Here is a 7,276-nt window from a genome sequence, read left to right as displayed (position 1 = left end):
CATATTTTGACACAATAAGAATACCATTAAATATGAAACTGCTCCTGTTTAACCAACGTGTCAATAAAAATATCAACTATTTCACATGTTAAACATGCTTTAAATCAATAACCTCACCAGTTTTTGGTGAAATCAACATTTTTAGTGTTTAGTGTTTTAACTCAGAATAAAATAAATCACTCCATGCAAATTAATCCCCATTTTTCTCTCTTTGCATAAAATACACCATTTTGCATGAAGACTTGTTCTCTAAACAATAACAACAAACGTTCCTTACATCAGCACAAAACAGCTGTGTGCTAAGACCAGTAGAAGAAATGTGCATTTTAGGGTGCTCCTACAAACTGAGGTGCTCTTATGGCTCTAATAAACCCTGACAGAAGAATGGAGATTCAACATAGCCCCGCCCCCACAGCGTGAGGCAGCAGCAGCAGCAGCTCATCTACCAACAGTCAAAGGATATCTCTCTGATTTGCATGTGCTCCACTCCTGAAGACGTCAGGGTTCAGACTCCCAGCAGGGCGGAAAGAGTTGGCCGACGTGATGACCGATTATTCTGGTGTCAAGACTCCTCCTGGCTCTGATTAATGTGGTCACTACCTGGATGCTTCTGCTTGCTACGTGCATGACTTCTTGCTGCAGTGAGACAGAGAAAAAAAATAAATAAATAATGACCACGTGCCAGCTTACTACTTACGTTGAAGAACTGGTGTCTAAATTTGATCTAGAAGCTCCACCAGAGGAATATCATGTTGTTATAACTCCATCCCTAGGATTTGTTCCAACAAATTTATTAGAACTCCTTTAATAAATGAATCTGTTCCCTCTGCAAAAATGTATTGAAATTCTCTTTACAGTGAAAGATTGGAAAAAAAGTGTGGCTGATGGAGGATGAATTTGTCTTAAGAAGATGAAAGAGGTATCTTTCTTTATCCAGCTGAAAAACAGAGAGATTTAAGACTGAAATTGAATCCTCCTGTAATTTCTGTGGCTTGAGAGAAGAATCCATTGAACATTTCTTCCATCACTGCTTGTGTGGTCGAACATTCTGGTCCAACGTGGAGAAGTCTGTTTCAATGAAAACATCTGCGAGAAAAGGACAACCAAATCAAAAAGGACAACTTGTTTAAATTTGAGGTAAATTTCATCTTTCATCTTATTTTTCATCTCTCTGTCTTTTGTCTGATTATTTGTCTGAACTCATGATGTCTTTGTACTGCTTTACATTTCTATGTTGTAACCCTGGCTAAAGAGCTTTATTTTGTATTTTTGAATTGATTAATTAAAAAAAAGCTTACTTCCCCCAACAGACTGAACTTGGGATCTGATTGGCTGCTGTGAGCTTGAGATGCTGCCTTCAAGTGCACCTTGAATTTTCCATCCATCCATCAATTTACTTCCAATTATACTGTTAAGGGTTGCAAGGGGGCTGGACAACACATATAGACGGACAACGTGTCAGGGTTGCTTCATACTTTCTGGTTTCACTTGAGTCAGTTATCCTGTAATTAAGGCTTCTTAATGATGCCTGACTCGTTGCTCTGCTTCCAAACAAAAGGGAATCATTAACAAGAGAAGAAGCTTCATCAAATAGGTTGAAGCTAAAAGTTTCATCAAGTTGATGAGCTGCTTTGGCAGCTTCAGAACACACAGTGATGTGGTTCCACCCACAGGAGAGTGGCTTTAGGGTTCACTTCCCACCAATGCACACAACTCCTACATGTAAGTTCTCAATAGGATGGAGTCAAATTCTGATGGAAGCTTTTGTTATATTTCCTAAATGGATGTGAAATGATTTCTCCAAGGGAAAGTGAAGCAGCAGCAGTAGAACATCAGTTGTGCTCACTTCTGTTCTGGGATCAGATTTGGATCAAATTGCTTTCAGGCTTCAGGTGCTGGTAGAATGAAATATTTCCTTTATTGTCCTCCTCAATTTGTCCATCATCAGGAGACTCAGTGTTTTTGTTTTGAGGAACCAATGAAATTGCACCAGTATGGCTGACACCCTGGTGACTGGTCAGACCAGCAGCTCTGACTGTGTAAAGCCCAGTTGCAGCCCTGAAGTCTCAGAAGCAGCAGAGGAAACACACTGCGTGCAGTCCTGGTTAGGCGTGAACGTCACCTTCAATATCAGCGCCTGTTGTTCAGTGCTGGGGGGGCAGAGGCATGAGTCACTTAGTGAGCAGAATGGTAGTGAACTCAGTTCACCACACGATGAAGTATTAATGTATCATTAAGGAACATTCCAACACATGAATCAATTAAGTTTCAGTGTGTGCACTTTAGTCAAATGTACATGTCACAGGTTGTCCACGACAGCCTTTTGGAGTTGTTGTGTATTTGATGAGTTGAAGGACTCATACTGCCCCCCCCCCCCCAACTGATAACTAGAGAATGTACCTACTCATGATTAAAGGCAGTAGGACTACAGGCCAATTTGCCAAAAATGTTGGACTATTGCTTAAAACCCTTAGCACTTTCCTTGGATGGCGAGTTCACATGAACAACACTGGCATCGTCATAGACGACCGTCCAGTATGACCTTTGACAAAATGCCATTTCAGCAGAAATTACTAGCATGTTTTGAGTAACTGACAGAAGTGATCTTGCACATAAAAGACAGAGGTGAATAAATTCAAATCAAACCATGAATGGAGTATGAACTGGATTCAGACATGAACACTTCCAACTGGTTTCCAAATCCTCTGCAGTGCAAATGTAGATGCTACTCTTTGGTAGGCTTTGCCTCCTTGTACTCCTGGATGTGAAAGGGTCGTCTGTTCCTGGGACGTTTCTCACTTCTCTGCCATCAGGGTTCAACAAACATGGTCGTCATCCTCAGGTCCTGGTTCAAATGGATTTGCTGTTTAACAGCAGCAACCAAGAGCTGCTCTGACGACCAGTGAGGCTGAATGGAAAGAGGAAGGGACTTCCCTCTAACAGGTTTTAGGGAGTCACCTGTCAACTTCGTCACCCCAACATCTGCAAAATAACAAATAACATAGGAAATAAAAAGGAAATTGATTCAATATGGCAAATCCATGAGATTGGTCACTTTGCAAGATGCGGGTCTGCATTGACAGCTGAATCTAAACAACCTATGCAATGTGAACAACAGGTCAAACCTTCACAGGTTTCTTCTTCTGTTGGCTCTGAGAGGCCTGATATTCCTGTGAAAAGAAGGACTTTCTCTCCCTCTCCTTAACAGCCCTGAACTGGAAAAAGGTTTCTATGGAAGAGCTCCCTGCTAGAAAAAAATACACAGTTATTACCTCCTGAAACACTCTTAATTTATACAGAGCATTTCTCATTACTCATCTGAGTCCAGCCACTGCACCAGGCTAGCGATAGAAAGAAGCGATTTTAGAAATCCAAGAGTATGATTGAACCTTTAAGGCCCCTTTGAATCATTTTATGTCACAGAATCCATAAATCTGTTAAGCTGCACTGGCGCTAGGTTGTGCAACATCCATATGTCCACTAGTGGCAGGCGTCTCCTTGTGGACATCCTGTAAAAAACTTATGTTTAAGCCACATACAGAGCAAAAGGTAGGGAAGCTGTGAGTGCAGCGCCACAGAATGGACAGAACATCTGAAATTAAAACAAGGGGACAGGCTTGGACGCCTGGGATAGAGGGTTGAATGTAGTATTTGAACGATAATCAGTCTCTAATCTCAGATTATCTCATTGCTACCAGCAAGCAGGCTCACAACAGACAAGCAAAGGGGCAGCGTGAACATGTTAATAACATGAACGTCCCGTAATGTGAGGCGTTGTGCAGTGATATCTTTGAATTAGCATTTTAAGTTAATTTTATGTAAACAGTCAAATAAAATCACATTACCACGCTACGCCGTAACTTGATTTTCTTCCCGCTCTTCTTGGAAACCAAACGTCTGTCAGCCGTCTCCTCTCCTCTCCTACGCGTCTCTGCATTGAGCTGTTGGGCTGAGAGCGCCCCCTGCAGGTTCGGTGCACTTGCGTTGGGGGCGACTGGTTTTGCAGCGTTTTCATTTTGGAGCCGCATTCTTGGTTCGCTTCATGTTGTGCTATGCATCGTTTCTCTGTTTGCGGCGCAAAATGTGATGATGCATTTGTTTTTGTTTGTTGCATCACGCTTTTTTCACTTGCACGGCGTTAGTCTTTTTACCACCTCGTGTACATGGAGCCGGTCTGGGCCTACATCTCAGCAGACCCTTGCTACTGCTCTGCATTGTGTTGAGTGTTGAGTGGGAGAAGGAGACTCAGTGTTTGGTATTCGCCCAAACAGGTGGTGTAATTTATTTCTGCACAGAAATAAATTTGAAAAATGCAGCAGCATTCATCCACCGGACCAGGGGCGCCGCCAGAAATTTTGGGCCCCTTGAAAGATTCAAATTTTGCCCCCCAAATCCCCCCCCCCCCCATCATCATAACTGCATTTTTTGTCAGACTTTTCATTGCCTGTTCATGGACCATGAGTTTGTGTGACTTTAAATAAACGTATAAACTTATTACAAGTTACTTAATTACAAAGCGTGGAAAACTTTCTGAAGTGCTGAATGTTGTGTTGATTTGAACTAAGAATCTGACCAAAACTCGATCATAGACCTGCGACCTAGGGTGTCCTGGTGCCACGTGCACCGGTGGGCATCCTTATGTTCAAACATGGTGTTCGTTATGGACAAACTGTGACTTGCACAGAAGTCCAATAACTGAACACCACTCTGGTTCAGGTCGGGCCTGCCGTCCCTCCCAATCACACCCCTCCAGGTCACGCTGTCGTTGCCCACGTGAGCGTTGAAGTCTCCCAGTAGGACAATGGAGTCCCCAGCCGGGGCACCATCCAGTACTCTTCCCAAGGACTCCAAAAAGGGTGGGTACTCTGAACTGGTGTTCGGAGCATTCGCGCACACCACCGTCAGGACACGTTCCCCGACCCGAAGGCGCAGGGAAGCAACCCTTTCGTCCACGAGGGTAAACCCCAACGTACAGGCAGAGGGTCGAGGGGCAAAAACATGTGAGACAAGCCCCCAGCACCACCCCACCTCTCCCACCAGCTCGTTGAGGTTTCACCACGTTTCAAAATAATGCGTCTCAATGGGGTTCCAGCTTTCACTGAGTGGCTGCCTTTTTTTCTGTCCCAGTCTGTGCAGAGATAAAAGCAATTCCAATCCTTTTTTGTCTTTTCCCTGCCTTTTTGTACTTCAAGTTCATCACCAAAATATTTCCACTACATACAAACAACATGAAGACATCTTCACTTACACTGCTCACACAGTAAAGACTTCAATGCCCAAGTCGAGGCGCCGAGTCTTCTTTGTAGCAAAGTCACAAATTCAACATTTGAAGTCCAGTGAGCGAGCCAATTCCCTTTCAGCTGAAAGTGTTGCAGGACCCTTCAGGCTCTCTTGCCCCATGGTCGACCTGAGGTGACTCAGGATCAGTCTGAGTTCACTGAATGCCCTTCCTCCACCAGCAACTGTAACGGGCAGAGGGCAAAAAAATCCAAAGTGCACACAAACCTCTCCAAAAATGCTCTGGAGTTGCATTTGATAGACTGCATAGAGCAGATCAGGACGAGTGCAGTCAGAAGGGAGAGTGGCAGAATGGACTGCACTGTTTCAGGGATGCAGGCCAGTGAGATGCATTGTAGTGAACTCACACTCAGCCTTCCATGTGTTCCCCTAACAGTCAATAATTTAACTGAACTGTGATAAAGGCTGGAAGTAACACAATAAAGAAATCAACTATAAAGAATGTGTGACAGATTAGACCCACATAGGGATACCCACACGCCCCCAACCCACAAGTTGGGTTTGTGGCAGAGCACTGATGGACCAGGGCCTTAAAAACTAGAAACCTACAGCCTTTATGTACTGCTTAGCTCCTTCTCCAAACCTGGTTCCAGTAGTTTGGGTGGGCGTGTCCTCCTGAAGCTGAATCTGTGCATATTTAGGGCACCCATTAGTCATGAGCTCAGCACCAGCAGAACGTAGTATTTTATCTTGTACTGAGTCCAGTTTATCTCGCAAGTTCACCCACTTCAGCTGTTTGTTCACCATGACGACAAAGGCAGCGTTTTTAAATGAGAACTGGCACTGCACCGCTCGCTGTAAACTTGTTCTCCTGGTTGGCTCATCGGGCCGCGTTCATCAGAACCCTGTTCTCATTCACGAGCGTTTAGAACTCTCAAGGCCAGTGAGCCTACCTTCTTGGAGAAGAACTGAGGGACCAGTTGTCTGCCTCTTTTCTTCCTCTCTTCTTTCTCCCGTCTTCCTCTTCGTTTGAGCCAACCAGACTTCATTATTACCGCTCGTTTCTCACACCGTCCATCAGCGACTCAGCGGCTGTGAGCGCACACCTGCAGCAGCGGCAGAGTGACGGAGCTCAGAGCGGCATTCGCGGGTTTGAATTGGACTGCACCATTGTGCAAGGGGGGGGGGGTTAAATGGCAATGTGATGAAGAACTCAAGAAAAAAGTAATGGAAATCGACAACCATGTTTAATTAGCTCATTTTAAATGATCTTTTTTTTTTTTTTACTTTACAGCCCCACTGAGGGCCCCTGTCAGTGCTCGGGCCCTTAGAATCGTTCCCATGTACCCCCCCCCCCAGCAGCGCCCAAGGTCATGCCATCCATTGGCTCACCAGCCCTGTGAAAACCTCTTCATGTTCATGTGTACTTCATTTTACAGAAATTCCAAACGATCTGGTGGCATTTTCAGGGGACACAATGGTGCAGTGGTGAGCACTGCTGCCTCCCAGCAGGAAGGTTCCAGATTGGAGCCCCAGCTGTGTGAGTCTGCATGTTCTCCCTGTTCCTGTGTGGGTTCTCTCTTCCTCCCACAGTCCAAAGACATCAAGAGGGGACGAGGCTGATTGATACTCTAAATTGACCGTAGGTGTGACTGTGAGTGTGAATGGTTGTCTGTCTCTATGTGTTGGTCCTGTGATGGACTAGTGACCTGTCCAGGCTGAACCCCGCCTCTCGCCCGTTGATGCTGGGCTAGGCTCCAGCCCCCCCCCCCCCCCACACACACACACACAAACCTTGACATATAATCAGTGTAGAAAAGGAAATTTATTGACACTAATGACTGAATCTGTCAGAACTGAACTGGATGTAAACCCTGAGAATTCAGAGGAAAGACCAGGAGGGAGGAACACAATAATAGATAAGAGGAAATGTGGAGTCTGGATTCTTTTCTAGAATGTGAAGGCAATGACAGTCCTGCTGAGTGACATCACTGACATGACTGATGACTTCAGTCACATGACTGGATGACTTCAGTCA

At 44.9% G+C, this 7,276-nt stretch overlaps 1 long non-coding RNA gene across 2 annotated transcripts; it reads right to left on the bottom strand.

Moving 5' to 3' along the window:
- Positions 1-254: 254 nt before the first annotated feature.
- Positions 255-6,418, bottom strand: LOC147270337 (uncharacterized). Of its 2 annotated transcripts, none has more exons than XR_015115681.1 (3): positions 6,192-6,418; positions 2,647-2,982; positions 255-636 (listed from the first exon to the last, which is right to left on the bottom strand). It is a non-coding gene; the product is annotated as an uncharacterized LOC147270337 (long non-coding RNA). The 2 variants fall into 2 exon arrangements; XR_015115680.1 differs by lacking the exon at positions 255-636 and adding an exon at positions 681-1,086 and having other exon boundaries at positions 6,192-6,417.
- Positions 6,419-7,276: the final 858 nt, after the last annotated feature.

This window comes from Aulostomus chinensis, chromosome 1 (genome assembly GCF_037954235.1).
Source record: "Aulostomus chinensis isolate RoL2024-O1b breed Wild chromosome 1, RoL_Achi_v1.0, whole genome shotgun sequence".
Lineage (NCBI taxonomy): Eukaryota > Metazoa > Chordata > Actinopteri > Syngnathiformes > Aulostomidae > Aulostomus > Aulostomus chinensis.
The sequence above is the reverse complement of the archived record's forward strand: the minus strand, read 5'-3'. Positions and strand labels throughout refer to the sequence as shown.